Genomic DNA, 27,141 nt, shown 5'->3' on the forward strand with positions numbered 1-27,141 from the left:
AGTATAGGTATGAGTCAAGCAGAAAAGGTCAGATAATGTGATGTTAGGAAAATGAACCCTTAAATACGTATTTTAATGTTTTCGTTTCTTTCATGCATGTGTTTCTATCGCATTTATAAGATTATTTCTTTGTTGCTTTGTATGTCCCTCCCCCACAGTGTAACCCCCGCTTTCACTATATTTGATGTCAGTATAACATGTGGAGGAGATGGGGACATAGAAGTCGTTTAAGGATTCAGGTGGACCTGTTGCAACAATGAGTACAAAATGTCATGTCAAAACCAGGTTTACAATGTCGGTGTGTGTGGGGGAGGGGGTATGATTGCGTGGGGGGGAGGGGGGAGGCTGGGAAGGGAGGTGAAGGGTAAACAAAGGGGGAGCCTGCAATGCTTGGTAAGAAATGTATGCATTATCCTGCCCATGTAATTGTAACCCCTCTGTACAGTATGTTCACAAATAAAATAAAATTAAATTAAAAAAAAAAAAAGAAAATTTCGGCCTGAGCCAAGGAGACCTATGGTTTCTCCTTTTCCATCCTGTAATGTTTTCAGAGTGTCTGCTTTGACTCCGAGGTCTTTGATCCATTTGGAGTTGATTCTAGTACAGGGTGATATATAAGGATCTAGCTTTAGTTTTCTACAAGTAGTTTACCAATTTTGCCAATACCATTTACTGAACAGACTGTCTTTCTTCCATTCTATTATTTTAGCTCCCTTAGCGAAGACTACTTGGTTATTTGTCTGTAGGTTCATTTCTTTCTTTCTTTAATTTTATTTTATTTGTGAATATACTGTACAGAGGGGTTACAATTACATGGGCAAGATAATGCATACATTTCTTACCAAGCATTGCAGACTCCTCCTTTGTTTACCCTTCACCTCCCTTCCCAGCCTCCTCCCTCCCTCCAATCCTTCCCTCCCCCCGCTTCCCCCCACCATCATTGTAAAGCTCCTTTTTTGACATGACAATTTGTACTTCTCATTGTTGCAACAGGTCCACCTGAATCCTTAAATGACTGTTTTTCCCCATCTCCTTCATAAGTTATACTGACATCAAATATATTGAAAGCAGGGGTTATACTGTGGTGGAGGGACATACAAAGCAACAAAGAAATAAACTTATAAATGCGTTAGAAACACATGCATGAAAGAAAAAAAAGATTAAAATATCTAAGGATTCATTTTCCTAACATCACATTATCTGACTTTTTCCGCTTGACTCATACATATACTAGATATTGCAAATAAGGGAAACCATGGGACCTGTGTTTCTTTGTGCCTGGCTTACTTCACTTAATGTAATTTTTTTCCAAGTTTTTCCATTTCCTAACAAATGGGGCAATGTCATTCTTTCTGATGGAGGCATAGAATTCCATTGTGTATATATACCACATTTTCTTGATCCTTTCATCTACTGAGGGGCATCTGGGTTGGTTCTAGATCTTAGCTATGGTAAATAATGCTGCAATAAACATAGTTGTGCTGGTAGCTTTAGTGTGGTTTTGTTTGTAAACATTTGGGTAAATGCCCAAAAGTGGGATTGCTGGGTCTTGTAATTTTCTAAATAAAAAATAATATGAGATTTGGGAGCCAGTGGCTGCTGCCTCTAATCCTCGCTACTCAGGAAGCTGATTTCTGAGGATTGCAGTTGGAAGCTAGACTGGACAAAGAAGTATGTGAGACTCTTGACATTCTTATTTCCAATTAACCGTTAAAAAACCAGAGGTGGAGTTGCAGTTCAAGGGGTAGAACTCTAGCTTTGAGTAAAAAGCTCAGGGACAAAACACAATCGCTGAGTTCTAGGCTCAGGATGGAACAAAAAAAGATAATATTATCTGCAAAAAAGATAATTACACTCCTTCCTATCAACACAGATATTGACATTTCTATTGTCAAATTGATTTTCCTTGCAAATCTAGTTCCTGCAACTTACAAGTGGTGACAGTAGATATGGTACCCTTGTTGCTGATTTTAGGAGAAAAGTATATGTGGTTTCACCATTAAGTAGGACACACACACACACACACACACACACACACACACACACACACACACACACACACACACACACACACACACACACACTAGCCTAAATGTGAAAAAAAACAAGAATGATAAATGATTGGTGAGTTGAGAGATAACAAGGAATGTAAATTTGGAGGCAAATGAAATTGATATCTGTGATGGTTAATCTTGAGGATGAGCTTCAATGGGATTGATTTGATTTGGTTTAGATGCGCCCAGCTAATAATTAAAGCATAACTCTGGGTGTGTTTGGTGGGTTTCCATAACAGATTAACCGAAGCAGATATCCCTCCTGCACATGGGTGGCACCAGCCGGTATGCTGGCTTTCCATACGGAGTTAATGAAGAGAAAAGGGAATCTTCCCATCGAAGCACTCCCTTTCCCTCTCTTACCCCTCCCCATGCTCCATGTCCTCCATGTTCTTCTCTGCCATTAATGCCTGAAATCTATGACACTGAGAAAAATAACTTCCTAGGATATTTCTGTCAAATATTTTGTCATAGCAAGAAAAAAAATACATGGCTAACACACAACCGAATCTTCCACTTTTACTCCTTGTTTTATTGATTGACTGATTGATTTAGCCATACCTGGAACTGGAACTCATTGGTTGAGCACTGTCCCTGAGCCAAATTGTGCTCAATCAAGGGTAGTATTCTACCCCTTGAGCACCAATGCCATTTCCAGCTTTTTTTGAGTACTTTATTAGACTTGAGAGTCTCAGAGACTTCTCTGCCCAGGCTGGGTTGAACCACCATCCACAGATCTTAGCCTTCTAAGTAGCTAGGATTACAGGCTTGAGCTGCTGGTGCCTGGCCACATTCTACCATTTCTTCTTCCTTCTTCTTGATTCTTCCTCCTGTCCCCTCCCAAACTTCCTCCTCCACACCATGCTAAATAAGTATAGGCTTTACTATTGAGCTGGACACCCAGCCATTGGCTGCCATCTTTACTCAATGAAATAAACAGCTGACATCAATGGGTTGCTGAGTATATGCTAGGCACCAACCCACCTTTTTCTTTGTGAACTTGGTAATAAACCTATGAGATAGGTAATCATTATCTTAGTCTTACAGACCAGGCTACTGGAACAAAACCAATGATTTGCCAGGGCCAAAAACACAAACCTTTAATCCCGGCCCAACAAACCTCTCAATCCAACTTCAGTAGTGAAGATGAGACTCAAACCCAGGCACTCTCTTCATTAGACAGATCCTGTACTTAATCACACCTTGTTTTTGATTCCTTGCTACAGGAATGTGAGGGTAGGGGATAACAAAGGCAACACACTAATGGAGTATTATTTGAGGGTGAGATTTGCCATTGGAAAGACCAGGATAAAAGACCCAGCTCCAGCATTTACTAACGTGTGACATCATAGACAAGTCATTTTAATTTGTTTGCCTCTGTTTCTATATCTGGAAAATGGAGATAATCAGAATGCCTTCCTTCATAAAGGAGCAGGTTCCCAGCAAGGTGTAATTGGCTCACACCTGAAATCCTAACTACTAAAGAGATTGAGATCAGAAGATCAAGGTTCATGGCCAGTCTGAGCAGTATAGTCTGTGATACTTTATTTCCAATTAATCACCAGAAAACTAAAAGTAGTGAAGTAATGAAAACTGGTAGAATGCTACCTTAAATAGAAGAACTCAGGTACAGAGCCTGGGACCCAAGTGCAAGCCTGACAACCAAAACCAACAACAACAAAAGAGCAAGTTCCAATCATTTCTTTAAGATAGTATAATAAACTTTAAATCTGATGATTGAAGTTCAAATCCAGCCCAGGCAGCTAAATCTGAGAGTTTTATCTCCAATTAACTTAAAAAGAGCCAGAAGTACAGATGTGGCTCAAATGATAGAGGGCCAATTACAGGTAGCCACCCACTGCCTTTGCTCCAACCTGTCATAAGCCCAGCACAAGTGGCTCAACAGCAGATATTTGTTGGTGGGAAACTGAAGGAGTGAACACTATAAGGGCCCTCGCCTCCTGCTATCTTTTCTTGTCCAGGCCCTCCCTGGCTGTATTGTTATCTATTCTCTCATCCTGGGAAAATAACCATAGCATAAAATGTGTCATCTCAACCAGTTACAATTGTACACTTCAGTGGCTTTAAGTACATTCAAATTTTCATGCACCCTCTCTGATACCAACTTCTAGAACTTTCTCAGAATCCAACCTGAAATTAAGCACTTATTAAAGAGCACCTTCCATCCATCCCTTTCCACAGTCTCAGGAAACCCACCATTCTACTTCCTGTCTCACAATTTGACTGTGGCAGATCTCCTGTGACTAGAGTCATGATATTCTAATGATAGTGGTAGTAATGGTGTGTATGTGCATGTGCTTATATGTGTGCATGTGTGTGTGTGTTTGTGTGTTCATGCTCATGCACACACAATTTTATTGCTTGTACTAGGTCCTGGGCACCATCCGTGGGTTTTTTTGCTTAAGGCTAGCACTCTGCCACTGGTACCATAATTCCACATCAGTTTTTTGAGATAGTTAATTGGAGATGAGTCTCATAAAGCTTCAGTCCTCAGCTCTAAGCTTCCTGAATAGCTAGAATTACAGCCATGAGCGAACAACTCACGGCTAGAGATGGTGAATTTTAACACATTAATTCTGCTAGCATGTAGTGCCTCATGTTTTAGTCAAACATCAATGTAAATGTTGCTGTGAAAAGACTTTTGGAAGCAGGGGTTATACTGTGGGGAAGGGACATACAAAGCAACAAAGTAATCATCTTATAAAGCTGTTAGAAATAATCGCAAGGAAGAAAAAACATTTGAATCTTTATCTTGGGGTTCATTTCGCCTAACATCAATTTATCTGACTGTTTCTGCTTATGTCAGACATATACTATTTGTTGCATATAAGGGAACCCTTGGGACCTATGTTTCTTTGGGTCTGGCTTACTTCACTTAATATAATTTTTTCCAAGTCTTTCCATTTCCTAACAAATAAAAAACAAATTGTTTAAATAGGGATACAGGTGGACCCATTGCAACAATGAGATATAAAAGTCGTTATGGAGAAAAACAAACTTTACATCTTTGGAGGGAGGGGGGATTAAGGGTGGGTGGGTGGGAGATGGGAAGGGATGGTAAGGGGAAACAAAGGAAGAGGCAACAATGTTTGATAAGAAATGTATTCATTACCTAGCCCAAGTAATTGTAACCCCTCTGTACAGTATTTTCGCAATAAAAAAGGAAAGAAATTAAAAAATTTTTGGATGTGATTACCATTTTAATCACATGGGTAAATTTCAATAGATAAATTTAAATAATTTTAAACTTGGAGTAAAGAAGATTTATTATGGCCTGGGAATGTGGCTTAGTGTTAGAGTGCTAGCCTAGCATGCATGAATCTCTGGGTTTGATTCCTCAATACCGCATGAACAAAACCTAGAAGTTACTCTGTGGCTCAAGTGGTAGAGCACTGTCCTTGAGCAAAAGCAGCTCACTGACAGTGCGCAGGACCTGAGGTCAAGCCCCAGAACTGGCAAAAAACAAAAACATAACAAAACAAATCAAAAAAAGATGATTACCCTTCCTAAATAGAATGGGCTTTGTCGAATGATTTGATGAATTTCAAAATTTGAGTATCCTCACTTAACTGCAGTATAGAAATTCTGAGTCTCCATCTACAGGCTGAATGATGCAAAAATTTTCTCTTGCTTGAGATATCAGGCCTGATATCCCCCAATCAACACATACACATATGTGTATACATACATGCATGTGTACATATGTGTGGACACATTTTATATATGTGTATATAGATATACACACATATACATATACACACAAGTTTATAGTGGGGAGGCTTGAACTCAGGGTTTAGACACTCCCTTAGCTTATTCTGCTTGAGACTAGTACTTACCTCTTGAGCCACACACACCTTCAGGTCCAGGTTTTTGTTGGTGTGTGGGAGATAGTCTTGGGTGAAGGTTATGAGCCTTTTTTTTTGTTTTTATTTTTTGGTGCCAGTACCAGAGCTTGAACTCAAGATCTGGGCACTGTCCCTTAGATATTTCACTCAAAACTAACACTCTATAACTTGGGCTACAGCTCCATTGCAGTCATTTTAGTGGTTAATCGGAGATCATGGCTGTAAACCATGATCCTCAGACCTCAGCCTCCTGAGTACCTAAGATTACAAGCATGAGATACCAGCACCTGCCTCAGACAGTATTCTTATGTTTACTATTTGCATTTTGAGCTGTGTGGCTCTAGTCAGTGGCTTAATCTCTCTGAATACCATTTTCTGATATGTGAATGAAGTTTAAGAAAGAACATCAATAATAATAAATACTCCATGGGGTGGGTATGGACATTTGATGGGGTAAAAATAAAATAAATGAAACCTTCATGTCTCAATACAGGAGTTGTTAGTAATCAATATTTATTATTTGTCATTATTATTTGGCCTGACCTTGATTTGAGAAGCCTTATAAGGTGCAGGGCAGAGAAGAGAAGTCCCACTGCAGCCTCTTCCCTGCCCCATCTCACTGGCTTTCTTTGAGGTCACTAGAGGCCCCCAGCCTTGATAAATGTCCTAGCCCTATATGTTATGACTTGCTGGCAGATTTGAATTTGACTTTAATCACTCGTGCTCTGGCTGTGATTTTGAGGAAAATGGCTAAATACTGTTGGTGCCAATGGGGAGATAGCAGCCCATTCTATACTCTGGTCATTGAAGACTCCCCAAAACAATAGAGAGAGGGAGGGAGAGAGAAGGAGAGGGCTGGCAGAATCTGTGCTGGACCAGGACTGTCAAATGGGATAGAGAGACCCACCCTATAGCCATTGAGGGGGCTCCCTTTCTTTTCCTGGAGTGCTGGTGATGTAGGTATTTTTTAGATGATAGGATAGAAGGATCAGAGTAGGCATGTCACTGAAAGGATCTGATTTCAAGGAATGGATACCCATGTCTTACTCTTCTTGCCATGAGAGGTCCTTGGTGTCCTCAGGTTCCTAGTCTTTACAAATGAAGCTAAGGCTAGATCTTCAGTCCCAAGGCCCAGGGAGGATTCAATAGGCCTGAACTCAAGCACAGCATGGACTCTGTAGGGGGAATCTGACTGTCAGCACCAGCCAAGGATGTGTGGTTAAAAAACTATGCCTCCTGGTTGTCTGTAGGTTCCCGGATACCCAGAAGTTTCTATTTCACTCAACTCTTGAACTAGATCATTCCTTCCTTCCCTTTCTCCTTCTATCCCCTCCCTCTCTTTTTTGTCTTCTTTGGACTTGATCACAGGGCCTGTGTCTGAGCTTTTTCGCTCAAAGCTAACTCTCTACCACTTTGCGACACAGTTCCACTACTGGTTTGCTTTTACATATCTGAGCCACTAATGCCATAATTCTTCTCTCCCTCTTTCCTTCTCCTCCTGCCCCTACTCCCTTTCTTTCTTTCTCTTTCTTTCATTTTGTGTTTGTCCTATGGTCTGAAAAGAGGGCTTGGGCACTGTTTCTGAGCTCTTCATTCAACGCTAAAATTCTACCACTTGGGCCACAGCCCCACTTCCAGATTCTTACAGTCTTTCCTTCCCAGGCTGGCTTTGAATAGCAATCCTCAGATCTCAGCCTCTTCACCAGCTAGAATTAAAGGTGTGAGTCACCATCACCTGGCTTACTTTTTCTTTTCAAAAACTTTCATCACAGGCAGAGTAGTTAGTGCTGTAATGAAGCACCAGCCAGACTCTGTAATAAGGACATACAAGTCTCAACTGGCCTAGGGTCAAACATTATTAAAACCAATTCACACTGAGGAAACCAGGTAAGACAGATTTACCCAGAAGGGTGAAGAATCTATGCCTGATGCCAATAGTTACATCTAGACTCCTAGTTACTGAGGAGGCTGAGATCTGAGAACCATGCATGATTCAAAGTCAGCCTGGGCAGAAAAGTCTGTGAGAGTCATCTCCAATGAAGAACTAAAGACCAAGAAGTGGAGCTTTGGCTCAAGTGGTACAGTGTGCCAACCTTGAGAATAAAAGCTAAGGGACAGAACCCAGACTCGAAGTTCAAACCCTAGGATTGGTGCACACACACACACACACACACACACACACACACACACACACACACACACACACACACACACACACACACACACACACACACACACCACAGAATGCCTGTAACCTGTTTGTCTCTTGGTCCACAGGTTTATTCCCAAAAAAAGTACTGGGACAGGGGCATGGATTTGAGGTCTGAGTCCACTGACACACCAGGAATTTTCCTCCTCTGTAATATGGAAATAAGCATACCTGACTTATATGGTTGTTGGGAGCATTAGATGAGCTAACAAAAAGGGGCGTATGTGTGTTTGAGTGTGTGTGTATGTGTGTGTATTTGTTTGTTTGTGTGTGTGTGTGTGTGTGTGTGTGTGTGTGTGTGTGTGTGTGTGTGTGTGCCATTCCTAGGGCTGTCCCTGAGCTTTTTTGCTCAAGGCTAGCACTCTACCACTTGGGACACTGGTCCACTTCAAGTTTTTTTGATGTTTAATTGGAGATAAAAGTGTCATGGACTTTTCTACCCAGTGCTGGCATTGAACCACAACCATATATTGCTAGCCTCCTGAGTAGTTAGGATTACACATGTGAACCACTGGCTTCAACTATAATGAGGTTTTAATGAAGGGGAGCTGGTGATATTCTTCAGTTCCTATTTGATGGTGACCTCCCCTGAGATCCCTAACATGGAATCAAAAGATGGGGCTCTGACTTCAAGGAACCAGGATGAGTCAAAAACAGCCAAGCAATGTTGCATTGACATACAGCCCGGTCTTATTTCTACTCACAACATGAGATTAAGGTGAGTCATTAGGAGCTTCTTTTCTTCCTGTGAGGGACACTGCTCAGACACACTTACAAGAGCACTGACAAAGAAAATGAACGTAGACTTCAAACTGATTGCAGCTTCTACATATATTGTAATCATGTGATTGTACCTAGCCTTGAAATGAACAGAAATGTATAAGTCTATCATGTTGCATGTGCCGATATTGTAGGTTGGCAGACATGTATGTCAGCAACTGCTCACAAGTGTGTTAGACCCATGGATGATGACTTGCTTTATCATTAAAAAAAGTTTTAAACTGGTAGTGCAGAGTAGGACTTGAATTCAGGGGCTGGGCCCTGTCCCTTTGCTATTTTTACTCAAGGCTAGTGTGTAGCGACCGTCTACTCGACCAGCGAGGAAAAACGACCACCACACCAGGAGTCTTCTCAGATCACGCTTTATTGGAGAGCCTTTTAGTTGTAGGAGAGCTTGGGCGCAAGAGAGCGTGCACCCGAAACACAGCCGCTTATATAGGAGAATCGGAACGCGGGTCTTTCTATTGTTGGTCGCCTGCCTTTCACCGTCACCAGGTGTCATGGGATTGGCTGGGGACTCTACCTGGCTCGTGCACGCGCACAGCCCAGGCGTCCCGCCAAGCACCGTCTGGGGTGGTTACCTCAAAGCTGCAAGGGAGTGGGCGGAGTCTCGCCTCGGCTCCCTACAGTTCCCCCTTCTTTGTTTTATGGCAACAGGTAAGAGTAGAGGTTGGGCCTCTGTCTAAGACATTAATGAGAGGACCTTGCACTGGTCTTCGCCTGAGGGGCGCCTTCCCCAGTGATGACCAGGCCCGTCCGATGCCTTTTTTGCAGAGGTGGGATCTTGGGCATCAACCCACTTGCAACCCAGCATGCTCTTCTTGAGGAGATGAGAACCATCTCCTCAAGTGCAGTGCACTTGCCTTGCACCCTGTCCCAAATTGCAAATTGCATACCTGTCCTGGTGCAATGGGATCCCCTGATCCCTCGGGGTGCTAAGGCTATGCAGAATGGTAAGGCTTAACTGCCTCTCAGGGCCGACAGCCAAATCTGGGGTGAGGATCCACACTCCAAAGCGGCTAATGCTTGCAAGATAACAACCTTGTCCCTTCTGGTTTGGGCTCGAAGGCGACAGACCAACCATAGGCAGACCACGCATCCTCCCAAGCAGCAGGCTAAAAACATTCTGACTCCCACCCGCTCTTTGAAAAAGGACACCGCAGAGGCAATCCAGTCAGTAAATTGTAACAGCCCACAGCATCATTGGTTTAGCTATCACAGGGATTGCTATTAGCACTGTTGCTAACAGCAGGAAGATCAGCTGCATCTTCAAGAGGGGGTTCTGTTGCAGTCTCCACCGGCCTGGTCAGTCTCATTGGCACCCAGTGAGGTACTTCTTGACTCTGTGGAAAAACACAAACAGCTCCCCTGGATCTCGTTATTACCGGATCCGGTCCATACCATTTATTATTAATAACATCCTTCCACATAACCATGTCTTTAGTATCCATGGAGTCTCTTGTCATATGCCAATCTGCGGCAGACTGATCGTTGTCATTTAGAATTTAAAAATTAAGGGTAAAGAGCGCAAGAGAAAGTCTTTCCCTGGGGGACGCGGACTCAGCAACTCCCCCTTTTTGTTTTTGAAGCATTTCTTTTATGCTTCTATTAGCTCTTTCCACTATACCTTGTCCTTGAGGATTGTAGGGCAATCCGGTGGTGTGGGCAACCTGCATTTGTGCGCAAAAGGCGCGAAAACCATGGGAAGTATAAGCAGGGCCATTATCCGTCTTGAGTCTAAGGGGCTTTCCCCAAGCTGCCCAAGCTTCTAAGCAGTGTATTCTGACGTGAGACACCTTTTCTCCTGCCAGAGGTGTGGCATGAATGACACCAGAAAAGGTGTCCACAGACACATGTAAATATTTCAACTTACCAAATTCCGTCAGATGAGTAACATCCATTTGCCATAGGGCGTTTGGTCTCAACCCCCTGGGGTTTACCCCCACATGGGGAGGATGAAGAAAGGTAACACAAGATTTACAGGCTTTAACAATATCTCTTGCCACATGCCTGGACAAATTATATCTTTTCCTAAGGGTATTAGCAGGTACATGATACAATCTATGAAAGTCTTTTGCCAATTCTACACAGCCATAGCCCGAGTTGCCTGGTCCACCAAATCATTACACTTTGCCATCGGGCCCGGCAACATAGAGTGGGCACGAATATGTCCAATATAAAAAGGATGTTTTCTGTTTAAGATAAGGGATTGAATCTGTAACAAAACATTAGAAATTGTACTGGCCTGCTTAACTGAAGCAGCAACTTCAAGAGAAGCAACGGCATTTACAACATATAATGAATCAGAAAATAAGTTAAAAGGTTGATCAAATCTTTTAAAAACTTCAAGCACAATTAAACATTCAACAGCCTGTGGGACATTCGGCCGAAAAATAAAGACTACCGGCTGTTTGTGTCCTTGAACAAAAAAGGCACCTTGTCCAGATTTTGATCCATCCGTAAAGATGGTTAGAGCATCAGCCAAGGGCTCCTTTGAAGTGACAACAGGAAAATACACTAAATTTTTGTTAACTATGGCAAGCAGAGGATGCTTAGGATAATGATTATCAATTACATTTGGAAATGAGCAAACAAGAATTGCCCACATATCCATTGTGGCTGCTAAAATTTCAACTTGCTCACGGGTGTATGGAATAATTAATTTATCTGGAATTTTTGCAAAGTGAATTAAACAATACTTTATACCCAAAATTGCCTGCTTAGCCACTAATTCAGGAAAATATTGAACAGTTTTTGCTCCCACAGAATTGCCGTGGAGCCACAATAAGGGGCCATTTTGCCAAAGAACCCCCGTGGGATAATTTTTTGTTTTTAATATACATAAATCAATAGGTAATTTCAAATAAACCCGTGAAAGTTGAGCCCTAGACAAAGCTGCCTCAACCTTTTGTAGGGAATTTAGTGCTAAAGGTGTCAGGGATCTAGAGGAGGTGACTTCAGGGTCGCCCTCCAAAATAGCAAATAAAGGTAACAACTCTGACCGAGGGAGATTAAGAAACCCCCTTATCCAATTAATATCTCCTGCCAATTGCTGAAAATCATTAAGTGTTTTAAGATGACCAGTTCGAATGGAAAGTTTTTGTGGTTTAATCTCAGTAGGAGAAACAATGGTTCCCAGAAATTGAACAACACTAGTCTGCTGAACCTTCTCAGGGGCAATAATTAATCCTTTATTAGCTAAGGTCTCCGTTACCTGCCCAAACACCTTATGAAGAGTCTCTACCGAGGGAGCAGCCAACAAGATATCATCCATATAATGGACAATCTGTACTTTTGGAAATTTTTCCCTAACAGGGGTTAATGCAGCCCCCACGAACAATTGACAAATTGTTGGGCTATTAGCCATCCCTTGGGGGAGAACTTTCCACTGATAGCGAGCATCTGGGGTTTCATGATTAACCGAGGGCAAAGTAAAGGCAAAGCGCTCCCTATCCTTTTCATAAAGAGGTATGGAAAAAAAGCAATCCTTAATGTCTAAAGCCAAAATAGGCCACTCTCTAGGTAAAGCAGAGAGCAGTGGAAGTCCCCTTTGGATGGGTCCCATAATTTGCATCTGGGCATTTACTGCTCTAAGGTCATGTAATAATCTCCATTTTCCGGAGGCCTTTTTGATCACAAAAATTGGGGTATTCCAAGATGACACTGAAGGCTCAACATGCCCCAGCTGCAGCTGTTCCTGGACAAGAGTTTGAGCCGCTTCCAATTTTTCTCCAGAGAGGGGCCACTGAGGAACCCACACCGCCTTTTGCGTTAACCAAGGTATGGGTACCGCACCTTCAGTGGAAGCTTTGTTTTCAGAGGCCCCTAAGAAAAACCCAAACCCTTCCTGTCCTGTTTAGGAAGTGGCTCTATCAGCTCCTTGCGTCCTTGGAGACGCCAACCAAGCCCCAAGGCTGGCACAAATCCTTGCTGTTTCATCATATTCTGACTGGCCTCAGAATAATCATTAGTTAAAGTTAGCTTTAGCTGTTGCTGCACATCTCTTCCCCAAAGATTGACAGGGACGTCTACCACAAATGGCTGCATTTTTCCAACCTGGCCTTCGTCTGTTCTCCAAGTCAATTCTTTTGCACTTAACTGTGGGGCATCGGCATAGCCCAGCCCTTGTAAGGTCTGGGAGGATTTCTGAGTTGGCCATTGCTTTGGCCACTCCCCTCTTTGGATGATGCTTCGATCTGCCCTTGTATCCACCAATCCCTCAAATCTTCTCCCTTCCACTTGGAGAGTTAGCATGGGTCTTTGGTCTAAAGTTATGGACAGGCATGTAAGGTCGACTCCAGTGGAGCCTAGCCCTTTATCTCCTCTCTCTATCTCCTTAGCAGGGAAATTGCCATGAAGAGAAGCAGAAGCTGTGCAATTCTATCCCCGGGAGAAATGGACACCACTCCATGGGGGACATGACAGAGGACCTTGATAGTCGCCGTATAGTCAGGGTCAATCACTCCTGGGAAAATTATTAATCCTCTCATTGTGGAGGAGGAGCGTCCTAAAACTATTCCTACAGTGCCTTCATCTAGGGGTCCTGTCATGTCTGTCTCCACAATCTGGACTCCCATCTGCTGTGTTAATACCCGTCCGGAGGTGGCACAGTGGTCCAACCCTGCGGAGCCTGAGGTTGCTCTTCTTGGCTGGGGAGTTGTTGCGGGTGCTGTCTGGGAGCCAGAGTCTGAAATGCCCCATAAACTTTCGGGCCCTTGGGACGAGGGCCCTTCTCTCCGTTTTTTGGCTCCTGTTCCGAATTAGTGTTAGTAATTTGGGGGATAAAATGTCCATTGATGTCTCTAACTGACCTGCATTCGTTGACCCAATGCTTTCCCTTTTTACAACGAGGACACACTCCTGGAGTCCTTGGCGGCCTGGGTATATTTTGTACAGGACCACCATTTTGTGGGCATTGCTGTCTAAAATGTCCCAACTGACCACACTGGAAACACCCTTTTCCTTTACTATCTTTTGCGGCCCCGGCAGCCGACAAGACAGCAGCTGCCAGCCCCGCATTGGTCAGGGGGCCACCTACTTCTCTGCAGGCTTTTAACCAAGCTTCTAGGCTTTGGGTTCTTACTGGGGTAATTGCCCTCTGACATTCCTTGGTGCTTTGTTCAAAAATGATTTGTTGTACAAATGGCATGGCTGTTTCCAGATTTCCTAATACCCGCTCGGCTGTCTCTAGCATACGGGCAACAAAATCAGAAAATGGCTCATTAGGGGCCTGCATGATTTTTGTTAGATTGCCAGCCACCTCTCCCTTGTTTGGGAGGGCTCGCCAGGACCTGTAAAAAACCTCGTTTACCTGGCGGTATACTTCAAAGGGATATCCTGTCTGGTCTACCGAGTAGATTCCCTGCCCGAGAAGCATGTCTACGGTCCAGTCTGGGTGCCCGTCACGGACATTTTGTCTGTATTGTGCTTGAGCCTTGTCTTGTACAATTGACCGAAAATCAAGGAACTGCCCGTGATTAAGGCAAGTACCGGCCACTTCAAACCAATCCATAGGTGTCATAGCATTAATAGTTAGCCTTCGAAGCAAGGCAGTGGTATAATTGGCCGTCACTCCATAAGTCCTGACTGCCTCAACTAAATCTTTTAACTGGGAGTAGGAAACCGGCTCAAAATTTCTTTCAGCACTAATGGGATTCTCAAAGACTGGGAAAGCGGCTGCTAATCGCGACCAGGTTTTTTCTTTTATAAAGTGACTCTTCCCTGCCGGCGGGCACGGCGGGGGTCCGACGGGTGAGGGGCAGCTCCGTTTCCTCTCCCTGGCTGCTGCGGTACTCCCACCCCTAGGGGGCGCCACCCTCCATATCTGTCTGCCTCGTGCTCCGCCGCAGCCTCTTCTAACTCTTCACTATCAGCTGGATTGAGCTGCTCTCCCTCCTCCTCTAACATTTCTTCCTCTGAGTCACTCACAAGATTACTATATTCTTGGTCCTGCCCTTCCACATGTAGGGCTGAGAACCGGTTTGCTTTTAAAGAAGGGCACGGGGGTCTCCTTGAGACCCGCTCCTCTCTGAAACCCTTCTCCTTTTGTGAGGGCTGCAGCCCCTCTTGCTTTAATTCTTTAGGATCCTTTTGTCTTTTTTCCCTTTTTCTTTTAGGCCTATTTTCCTCCCCCTTACTGTATGCTGACTCTGATAGACTATCCTGATGCTGCGTTAGTACTTTGCGTCCTTCCTGGATTAAATCAAACCCTCCCTCCTCGAGGCAAGTGCGCACCATCAAAAAGACAAGCCACAAGGGAAGAAGCAATGCAAGCAACGAATAAATATCTAAATCTACAGTGAACAGCATACTGGGGGATTTTTTACCGACGTCTCCTCTCCGCGTGTTGAGTTCTGGCTCCAATTCGGCCTCTCGCGCGGGTCCCGTCCCAGGTTCGTTCCCGGGTTTCGGCACCAGTTGTCGCGACCGTCTACTCGACCAGCGAGGTAAAACGACCACCACACCAGGGGTCTTCTCAGATCACGCTTTATTGGAGAGCCTTTTAGTTGTAGGAGAGCTTGGGCGCAAGAGAGCGTGCACCCGAAACACAGCCGCTTATATAGGAGAATCGGAATGCGGGTCTTTCTATTGTTGGTCGCCTGCCTTTCACCGTCACCAGGTGTCATGGGATTGGCTGGGGACTCTACCTGGCTCGTTCACGCGCACAGCCCAGGCGTCCCGCCAAGCACCGTCTGGGGTGGTTACCTCAAAGCTGCAAGGGAGTGGGCCGAGTCTCGCCTCGGCTCCCTACACTAGTGCTTTACCACTTGAGTCACAGCTCCATTTACCTGCTCAGGCTGGCTTTGAACCGCAATCCCCACCTCTTAGCCTCCTGAGTAGCTAGTATTACAAGTGTCAGCCAACAGTGCCCAGCTGACACATAAATGTCTTTTGTTTAGTGACCTAGGAAGATGGCTCAGTGATAGAGTATTTGCTTCTCATGCATGAAGCCCTGGGTTTGATTCCTCAACACCACATGAACAGACAAAGATAGAAATGGTGCTGTGGCACAAGTGGTGGAGCATTCACCTTGAGCTTAAAGAGCTGAAGGACAGTGCCAGAGTTCAATCCCCATCACTAACAAAAAATATTTTGCTTACATATGGTGGAGTTCCTTTCAATGTATATACTATTTTAGATAAATATGAAGAAGCACTTAAGCACCTTACATTGTATAAAGATAAGAGTTATGCATTTCTGGGAAGAAAGTCATTAACTTACATTATGTAATGGTGTGTGTGAGGCACCAAACGGTCTCTACATCTTTGTCATTCTCCTGAAATTTGCCTTGGGTGCAGTGCAATGTTCAATGCTCAGACCATCTCAATAGACACATTTGGCATTTGTCAAAAATGACAAATCCCAGAGTGGTACTGGTGGCTCACAGTTATAATCCAATCATGAGGTTTGCAATGCGAGGATTGCGTTTAAAAGCCAGCCTGGGCAGGCAAATCTGAGTCTCTTATGATTAATTAACAATGAAAAACTTGAAAAACAAAAAATGGAAGGAGCCAAATCACCAGTGGCTCACGCCTGTAATCCTAACTACTCAAGTGGGAGATCTAAGGACCACAGTTCAAAGCCAGACCAGGCAGGAAAGTCCATGAGACTCTTTTGTTATTGTTGTTGTTGGGTCTGGTCCTGGGGCCTGAACTCTGGGTCTGAGCACTGTTCCTTATCTCTTCAGCTCAAGGCTATCTCTCTACCACTTGAGCCACATTGCCACTTCTGGCTTTTTTCTTTTTGCTTATGTGGTACTGAGGAATAGAATCCAGCGCCTCTTGCATGCAAGGCAAGCCCTCTACCACTGAGCCACTTTCCAAGCCCTCCATGAGACTCTTATCTCGAATAAATCACTAGAAAACCAGAAATGGCACTGTGGCTCAAGCAGTAAAGTGCTGTCTTTGAACTGAAGACCTCAGGGACAGCGCCCAAGCTCAGAGTTCAAGTCCCATGACCGACCAAAAACAAACAAACAAATAAAGGATCCCTTGTAGGAAAGTCTGTAAGACTCTTATCTCCAATGAATCACCAAAATGCCAGAAGTAGAGATGTGGATCAGGTGGTAGAGCACTGGTCATGAGTGATAAAAACTAAGAGACAGAACCCAGGCCCTGAGTTTAAGACTGAAGATCTGAAAACACACACACACACACACACACACACACACACACAGGAAGAAAAATTGCTATTTTAGTCCAAATGCACGTACAGATGTGCAGGTACATAAGTTTCAAAGAGGCAGAATCAAATATGATCACAGTTTGGAATACCAAAAAATACCATGTCCCATCAGTTCCTGGCAGAGAAGGAAGGCATGTGGCATTCCACCCTCAGGGAACTGCTCTTGGGGACATTCTGGGAAATCCCTCCACAGGAACACATCTGGACTACTGGAGAGTCAAAGGTGGCAAATTCCTCAAGAACCAGAAATTCACATTTCACTCCCTCCAAGGGGCCTACAGCTCCAAGAGGGTCTTTGCACTCACTCCCCAATCAACAATACCTAAAATACAGATAGGATGGGGAAGAGTGAATAGGGAGAATTAGTGGGGAGGCCTAGCGTCCCTGTGCAAGTGGTTAAATGGGAAAAGGACTGACCTGAGTAGAGACACAGGATATGCAGGTGGAAGTTAGGGAGGGGAACAAAGATGATGAGGGCATCAGTCCTACAGGATACAGACATGTGCAGACAGGGTACACTCCAGAAAGAGAATGCTGGAGGAGGTCAGGGGACAGGAGAGGGCAATAGAAAGAACTGATTGTAAAGTATGGTAAGTAGAAATAAGACTTCCATACTGGGGCACCAAGGGCCCTGGGTTCTATTTCTGACTCTACTGAGTGGACAAATCCCTATCCTCGCAGCCTCAATTTACCCCACCTGGGAGAAAAGTAGGAAGAAGCACAGACTGTTCTAGTGCTGCCACTGAGGTCACAGAGGAGGAGAAAGGAGAAGCTGCAGGTTTGAAGTAAACCCAGACAGGGGTGGGAGACTGGGGAGCAGCATTCTCTCAGCACCATACTGAGGCACTCAGTTATCTGCCTCCTAACCCCTCGGGGTGCCATCAGGCTGCCGATTATGGTGCAGAGCCCCACCCCACGTTGAGCAGGAAGCATAGGGCTGCCAGTAATAGAGTCACTGCCTGCAGAAGTGACACCTTCTGCTTCTGCACAGCCAGTCAGCCCCACCGGCCCTGTAACCTTGCTCCAAGCCTAGGCACATCCACATGGTGGCAACAGTAACAACTCAGCAAAAGAGTGTGGCCCAGGCACCAGGCCACTCCACAGCCCACCTTCACTTCTTCTGTTTACAGGCTAGCAACCCAGATGCTACCACTTAGTCACCACCTCAGGGGGGAGTCGCAGCCACCAACCCACAAGTTGGGGACTATGGAGTCCTCACAGTCAAGATTCCCACTTCCACACTTGTTAGACAACGAATATATCTGTTACCTTGGCCTTCTGGAGAGTTCCAGTCTATCTAGGTGTGATATGTGGGTCTGATATCAGATATATCCCTCCTCAACTGAAATGGTGCATCTTGCTCCTCCATGGCTCCCCCCCTTGCCAAGTGAGGTGAGAAAGAGCAAGAATTGGATTGTTGGGCTATAAGCCGTACGTGCTTGGTGCTAGTGAGCAGGGTGCCTTTTGGTGGTTCAAGTGTACCCCAGGGATCTATCCCTCTTCACAGCCTCCTCTGCGTCTGTGAGCTATCCTTGAGGAGTCGAGCTTCTCAGGCTTTGCAGATACTGCTGGAGCCCTGCCATTGCCCTGCCTCCAAGGTCTCAGACTCCCCACTGCTGTTGGCCAAGGCCTGAGGACACCAAGACCCCAGGATTTCAGTGTCCGCAGCCATGAAATGGGGTCCATGCTGTGATCAGTGTGTACTGTTCCACTAATGGGCCACAGATGTTGGGTGTGCATGCACATATATAAACCAGAGAGCATTGCCTGCTGCCTGTGACATCTGTCTGCCATTTCTACCAAAGTGTTAGGGAGGCAACATGAGACTGTCCTCTGGCCTCTTCCTCATGAAGGTACAGTCCCATGCATGTCCTCTGGACACTAAGTGCACGCCGATCCCTTCCAGAAACCTCCAGTTTAGTGTTTGTCTCTATCCAGCCCCATTAGGCAACCATCAGCCAGCACCAATGTGGGCTAGACCCTGTGCCAGGCTCCAGGAGGATGTACAGGAAGCCCCAAGCCCTAAGAGTTCAAATGACTGAGGGCTGAAACACCAAACAAACATGGAGTGACCCAAGACAGGCTAATGTGGTGAGGGCTCTGAAGAAAGACTTTCTGCACCACAGAGAATCTGGTCCTCCTGATCCACTGCTCATCCCGAAACTGCTTCTTCCCTGATGCCTTCCTGTCTGCCATGTTCCACATGTGCCCTCTTGATTCTCTTCTTTCCAGCCTGCCACTAATCCTGGTGATTTACAAGCCACAAACATAGATAACTCTCACCTCCCGTTTCTTTTGGTTCCAGGCTGAACAGTAAGGTCAGTATTTCTGACATCATAGCTTGAGTCAATATCTGTAACAAAACTTTGAAGGCTTGGGTCACCTTGGCTTGAATCCACATTCCTGGGGATGACACACAAGAATTAATCAAAATAGGCAGTTTTGGCTCAAACTTGTAATCCTAGCTACTCAGTGTGATATCTGATTTGCTATTCACTGGAAGAAAGTTTATTCTAGCCTCAATCCTTCCTGCGGTAGCTAATTTTCTCTCCTGAGCCCCTTTCCCTTGGTAAAGAAGGATATCCATGGGAACAAAAATGTAAATTCAGAAACATTTTTGCTAAAAGTAAACTTCTCTCTCTCCCTCAAGCTTCCCAGACTGGCAGCTTTGCAGTTTATCACAAATTTTGCTGAATGCCACTAACAATTATGATGCTTATCACCAGCTGTACTGAGTTCTTTATTACTCAGGAAGTTGTAATAAACATCATTCCTGTTCAGAAAATTTCAGCGCACTGTCAGAAGCATTGACTCGTGTGTCCCCATTTGAGCTTCTGTGTGGTGTGAGGGTGCATGCTGACATGCATTCTCTCTGGGAAAAGGATTCCCCTTCTTCAACATCAGGGCAAAGGTCCAATGTCCCAAGGCATGTTTGACTCAAGGCTATGATTTGCTTCTGTAACCTTGCTTGCTTGCTTTGGTAAACATCACCTATGTGAAAGCACTTCCTATAAAAATCCCCCCTGAACAACAAACAGGGCTGTTCTCTAGCTCTGTGAGCTGAGGACAGATGGAATATGGCTAAATAAAGAACTTCCAGCCAAATTGCCTGAGTGCTGTCATATCTTCCTGGGAAATTGGAATACTACAATTTAAATTGGAATACAACACAAGTGGCTAAAATCTGAAGACTAATCTCCATTTGAAGCCAGCCTTACAAGAAGGCCCATGACATGACACTTTTATCTCCAATAAACTACTCAGAAAAAGAAGAAGTTCTGTGACTCAAGTGATAGAGCACTAGCCCAAAGCATAAAGAGGCTCAGGAACAGCACCCAGGCCCTGAGTCCAGGTGCCAGTACTGGGAAAAACAAATACAACAACAACAAAAAAAACGGGTAATCAACTCTCCTGTCTTCCTTGTCCTTACTTCTCAGCCTAGTACTGTCTTTGTGTGTTCTGTCACAGTGCTGTTGACCAAGAAGTCCTTTGCACACAGAAAGCCTGCTCTTTCTTACCTGCACTGGCCACATCATTCATTCTCTATTCTCCATTCGATGTTAAACATTTTTTTGGGGCGGAGGTCCGGTCGTGGGGCCTGAACTCTGGGCCTGGGAGCTGTCCCTCAGCTCTTCAGTTCAAGGCTAGCACTCTACCACTTGAGCCATAGCGCCACTTCCGGCTTTTTTCTTTTTTTTTTTTAATATTTTATTTTATTTGAGAACATACTTACAGAGGGGTTACAATTACATGGGCAGGATAATGCATACATTTCTTACCAAGCATTGCAGCCTCCTCCTTTGTTTACCCTTCAATGGCTTTTTTCTTTTTGCTTATGTGGTGCTGAGCAATCGAACCCAGGGCCTCAGGCATGCAAGGCAAGCTCTCTACCACTGAGCCACTTTCCCAGCCCCTCTATGTTAAACTTATTTGTTCAAGGCTGATGTTCTATGTTGGGTCTTCGTCCGTCCCACGAAAGATGGATGGGGTCTGAGGAAAGGTAAGTGTGGCGCTCGCCTGTTCCCCAGCCCAGGAGACAATCAGACGCAGCAGGGAGCCAAATCCAGCAGGTAGAAAACTCATTTATTAACAGAGAGCAGCCCTTATTAAATACAAAAAGGGCGGGTGGCATGGCAAGGGAGGAAGAGGAACCAATCACTGTCAAGGTCACACCCTATCATGCACCTGAGCCTTCATGGGCTGGTTAGGCACTGATAGGAAGATCAATTGGGCTCTGCCCACTCTACTCTCTCCCAGCGCCATCTTGGCTGCCCATGTGCTCTATAGTAAATTGGGCTCTGCTCACTCAACCCCCTCCCAACGCCATCTTTGCTGCCCATGTGCTCCACAGTTCTATTGTTGAGTCTCACCTCTACTGTATCTCACTTTTTGGAGATAAGAGTTTCAGCAACATTTCTTTCTAGTCTGGCTTCAAGCCTCCATCCTCAGTTCTCAGCCCTATAAGTAGCTAGTTTTATAAGTGTGGGCCACTGGTAGCCAGCAAATTTGACTATGTTTTGGTACCTTATATATGTAGAATCATAAATATAGTTTTTATTTTTAATATGGTTTATTTCACAGTATTTTAAAGATTCATTCTTGTTGTAGCATGGTCAGAATGTCATTCCTTTTTAAGATTGAATAATATTCCCTTGGCTGGTTATACCACATTTTGTTTACCCATCAAGAGACATTTGGTTTTCTACCTTTCTACTACTGTGTATAATGTCATGAATAACATTATTATCTTTTACATTGTGCACACTGTTGTAAAAACACGCCAGAGACATCCTTTTATAATAAACTGAGGTGAATCCCCCTGTGGCTTTCCTTCATATTAACTATCAAAGAGAAAACTTAAAGCCAGTGAGGCTCATATGGAGTGACCAACTTAAATATTTTTCATCCTATTTACAAGGATATTGCTGTATTCCTATATAAATAAATATCCAGCCAGGTACTGGTGGCTCATGCCTGTAATCCTAGCTACTCAGGAAGCTGAGATCTGAGGATTGCCAGGTTGGGCAGGAAAGACTGTGAAACTCTTATCTCAAATTATCCACCAGAAAATCCAAAGTGGTTCTGTGGCTCTAGTGGTAGAGTGCTAGACTTGAGCTGAAGAGCTGAAAGAAAGTGCCCCGGCCCAGTGTTCAAGCCCCATGTTCAAAAATAAATCAATAAACAATATCCAACAAGTTGACAAATCAGGCAAGGCCTTTGCAAATTTGTTCTTCTCTTCCCTGGAAACTTCTTCTACACCTTTGTGTGGACCTGAATGCTTAATAGTTCCTGTCTTTGATCCTAGCTTATCAGGAGGCTGAGATCTAAGGATCCATGTTCAAACCCAGTCTGGAAAGCCAATTCTGACAGACTCCTATCTCCAATACACTAGCAAAAAACTTCAAAGTAGAAGTTTAGCTAAAGTGGTAGAGCATCTGCCTTGCAGGAAAAAGCTAAGCAAGTGTATGGGACCCTGAGTTCAAGCCCCAGTACTTGTACACACACACAAAAGGAAAATAAACTTTGTTTAATTCGTTCATCTTTTCAGCAGCTAGATCAGAAGTTCTGCCACAGAAAGGCCTTCTCTGGCCATATGACCTAAAATATTAACTTCCTCTCAGTTCCTTGATTTTCTCTCAGAGCAGGTCTCAGTTTGGGCCTCCCTCTGAAGGGTGTGAGCTCCAAACTCACTCTATTTTATAACATCCTTTTCTCTAGCAGCACCTAGTCCCCATTATTGAAAATCAGAAAATTGGACCTCCTTCTGAGCAGAGCAGTTTGCAAAAAGAGTCGCCCTCTTCTCTGGGTCAAGTAGCCCTAATAGAGCTGACAGCTGAGGATTTTATCTCATACAACTCTCAACCACGGGAAGGTAAACTGAGGACCTTCCCAGGATAAGAAGTAATTCCTGCTTGAGCAAAATGTATCAATCAATGTCACAACAGGAAGGAAACTATTCAGAATATATCTTCCCTTCCCCTCTCCTCTTCTAGCTCTCAAGAGGATTTTGAAAAAAATTGGATTTAAGTGTGGTTATTTTTCATATCTTCCCAGAGTCACTTGTTCAAAGCTGCACACCAGCCCAGGTTGCCCACAATAGGAACTCCACCTTAGGAGCCCAGCTTTAATCTTGGACCTCTTTCATCACTCTTACAATATAGGATGCACCCAACAAGGGAAGGCGCTTCAGGGGCTTTATCCTCCTCCCACAGACAAGTTAGTTCCAGAGGGGAAACTGACCTGGCCATCGACTGAAAGTGAACCAGAATAGGATGAGCTCAGAGTGAGCCCTCCTAATGGGAAAGTCACAACCATTAAGTTAGATAATATATAATAAAGGGTTGCCTGTCTGTGGTGGCTCACACATGTAATCCTAGCTATTCAGAAAGCTGAAGTATGAGGACTGGGGCTTGAACTCAGAGCCTGAGCCCAAGGCTAGTGCTCTACCACTTGAACCACAGTACCACTTCCAGCTTTTTCAGAGTTGGTTATTGAGATAAGATTCTCATGGACTTTCCTGGTCAGGCTACCTTTGAACCACAATCCTCAATCCTCAGCCTCCTGAGTAGCTTAGATTACAGGTGTGAACCACCAGTGCCCACCTGGCCCCCATTTTTCAGATGTACCTCACCTCATTCTCTTTCTCACTCAGAACCAGCCACACACCACTTCCTCCTGATATGGGGTTTATTCCAGCCCTGAGACTTTCACCCTAGCTATTGCCTCTGTCACATGCCCCCAAAGCTGGCTCCCTCTCAATCTACAGGTCTTGGCTTCAGTGCTACCTCTTCACAGAAACCTTTTCTCTATGTATGTGGATTCTGGGGTTTGAACGGGTTTGAAATCAGGACCTGGTCACTGTTGCTTATCTTTTTAAAATCTTAAATATAGTATTCTACCATTTGAGCCACAGTTCCCAATTATGCTTTATTGCTAGTTCATGGGAGATAAGAATTTCAGAGACATTTTTTGTTGAGACTGACTTTGAAACATGATCGTCAGATCTTAGCTTCCTGAGTAGTTAAGATTACAGGTGTTAGCCACCAGCACTTGACTCACAAGGACTCTTTCTGGCACTCTCACCTGCACTATTTATCTTTATATAGTTGTTTCATATATTGGTTTATTGACTTTTCACTTGGCTTCCACAAATAAATGATCAGTTGTGTCTTGGGTAGGTTCCCTGTCTGCTCCTAGCCTACATTTTGGATCATTCACACCTGACATGCATCTGATGAATGGTGAATCTCTCCACCCACTGTCCCCTTTTACTTTCTTTTTTTATTATTTGTTGTATGGTCTTTGGCCTTGAAATTAGGGTCTGGGCATTGTTCCTGAGTGTAATCCTAGGTTGTTAATGTTAGCTTCTTGGGAGGCTGAGATCTGAAGACCGTAGGTCAAAGCCAGTCCAGATAGAAAAGTCCCTGAAACTCATCCCCATTTAACCACCAGAAAACTGGAAGTGGCATTGTTGTTCAAGTGGTAGAACACTATCTCCTACTTGTAATTGCTTGCAAACATTAGTTCCTCTGGCTTCAGTAGCCAGCCTTTGGATTGAGACATGATCTCTCTATGCAGCCTTGGCTGTATAGGGATTATCCCTCCTATAATTCGTTTTTGAGTATACTTCTTGCAATCTTTCACATCCCAATAACAGGTCCCTGTGCTCTCAACTGCTATTATCTTTGATGTCTTATAATACTCTCCACCACTTTCTCGAGAATTGCTCTGCTCCTGGGCCTGAATACTGCAGCATATTCTGAGAAGAGTGGTAGCTATTCGCTAGCCACACCCATCCTGCCAAATCTCCGCCTTAAATTATATTTAGTCTAATTATGAGACTACCCAGAAGGAAGGGAATATTCTGCTAACCGCCCTCCTCCAACCCTGCTTCTTAGTAGACAGTTTATGATCTCAAATTGTGGCTCCCCAGAGAGGAATCTTTCACTGCTGCTTAAAAAGAAAGACCAGGCAAGGGAAACAACACAGAATCCTGGCCTGGAACTGTGCTAGGACTGGGGTTCTTCTGCAAGAAACAGAAGGGAATGGCAGGCAGAGTGGTACCTAAGCCTCTCTTCAGAGGTGACTGCTTGACATTATAAAGCAATTGAAACTCAGATGACAAGATGTAATGGTTAAGCCAGGTAAGTAAACTGGCTCTCCTTCTATAGAGAGAGGTAAGTTGGAAAGATCTGCAAGAGTTGGGCACGGTGGCACTGTTGAAGGTACTCTTTTTACTTGGACAGCCTAAGTTTTCTTTAATTAAAAGGTACATGCCCATGGCATAATTGAATGTTCTGTCCTGTATAGATCCCTGGATCTCATATGGTAGTACCTCATGTCACACTTTACTTTAAGAATGGTGGGTTCCAGCTTGTTGAGTCTTGGCTCATCAGAACACAGGGAATATTATGCAACTTGTTTAAGCTATGGGTGCTCCATTATTTGTTCAATATTTGTCTCTCCCTCAGGTCCTCAATTACCAGTTGGCAGTGTACATTTTGTCCTCAAACAGACAGTTTATATGGACCAACATATTTGGCCCTCAGAACTAGTGACTCTACCTGGATAACATCCTCCCCTCAAAGGGAAATCTTCCTGTTATAACAAAATATAAAAAGACACCTAAGCTCCAGATTTCCACCTTGTAGGCATATTTTCTTTTTCCAATTTTGGGGCTTGAACAGTGTCCTTGAGCAATTCAACTCAAGGCTAGAACTCTACCAATTGAGCCACTGTGCCACTCCCAGTTTTCTAGTGGATAATTGGAGATGAATATCACAGACTTTTCTGACCGGGCTGGCAATGAACCATGATCCTCAGATCTCAGCCTCCTGAGTAGGTAGGATTACAGGTGTGAAGCCAGTTCCAGCCATCATTTCTTTCTTGCAGGAACATTTCAGGGGTATGGAATAGCACAACACCACATAAATTTGTCAGCAGCTGCCCCGGGGAGAACCAGATGATTAGACCAAAATAACTAACCTTGATATTGCCTTTGCTGTCCAAAAGGATATTGTTGGGCTTAAGATCTCAATGTGCGATTGTGTTCTGCTGTAATTAGTACAATTTGTTTGAAGAATCTCCTGGCTTCAACTTTATATAAGTGGTGGGATTTTCAGATAGACTTCAGAAGGTAGCCCCTAGTGGCCAATTCCATGATGAGATATACATACTCTTTTTTCTCCATCACCAGGTACAACTTGATGATGTGTCTGGGCCATCCAGCCTTAAAAATGTCCATCTTATTCTCTATTCAATGCCTGGAGGACTCTCCCATATGACGTATTTTAAACTGCCATCTCGGTGTCTGTGAAGTGGTGATGGGACAGTTTCACTCAGGTAACTTGGTCAAGGAGTTCTTTTGTCTGGTATTGTTTGATGATCTCCTCGTCAAGCAGCTCGGGGATGATTCTTTGTATTCTGCGATCCTCCTGCTATGAAAGCAGGTAGCAAGTCTCCGAAAAATTAACTCAATAAAATAATGGGAAACCCGGCAAAAAGTAAAAAAGAAATACCAAAATCCAACCAACAAAACCTGCAACCAAACAGATCATCAATCTAGCTTTGAGTTAATCCAGCAGCTTACCAAGCGAGAGCTCCCAGCACTGTTAACTGACAAATGTTGGGGCACAGTGGCTTCCTATATACCCTACATGACCTATCACAATGGAGCAATCACAACTGTGCATAGTGACATCATGGGGGAAATGGACAAATCAGATTCAGACCAAGTGAGGTCAGAGAAAAAGTGGACCAATTACAGCCTGCCACCATTGACACTGTAGCTCTTAGGCCTCCAAGACTGTTGCTAGAGATTCCAGGAGGACTTGAGGTTGCTATGGTTATTTTCATGGAATTTTTGAAACCACTAAGACAGTGGTCAATGTCCTCTGACCTATGAGAGCACTCCTGCATTATATAAATTGCTTCTGTGGAGACACTAGCCAATAGCCTCCATTCTTGATGGCCACCTTATCCTATGACTTGTTCCAGGAATGACGCAGCACAAAGTCCTCCATCCTTCTTAAGGACACCTGTCTCCCAC

General features: G+C 44.2%; 1 long non-coding RNA gene across 1 annotated transcript; it reads right to left on the reverse strand.

Moving 5' to 3' along the window:
• Window positions 1-9,868: 9,868 nt before the first annotated feature.
• Window positions 9,869-26,696, reverse strand: LOC138827647 (uncharacterized). Its single transcript, XR_011372159.1, has 3 exons — window positions 26,079-26,696; window positions 19,377-19,496; window positions 9,869-10,252 (listed from the first exon to the last, which is right to left on the reverse strand). It is a non-coding gene; the product is annotated as an uncharacterized lncRNA (long non-coding RNA).
• Between the last annotated feature and the right edge of the window lie 445 nt (window positions 26,697-27,141).

Source organism: Dipodomys merriami, unplaced genomic scaffold (assembly GCF_024711535.1).
Source record: "Dipodomys merriami isolate MVZ:Mamm:240054 unplaced genomic scaffold, mDipMer1.0.p SCAF_1592, whole genome shotgun sequence".
Classification (NCBI taxonomy): Eukaryota; Metazoa; Chordata; class Mammalia; order Rodentia; family Heteromyidae; genus Dipodomys; species Dipodomys merriami.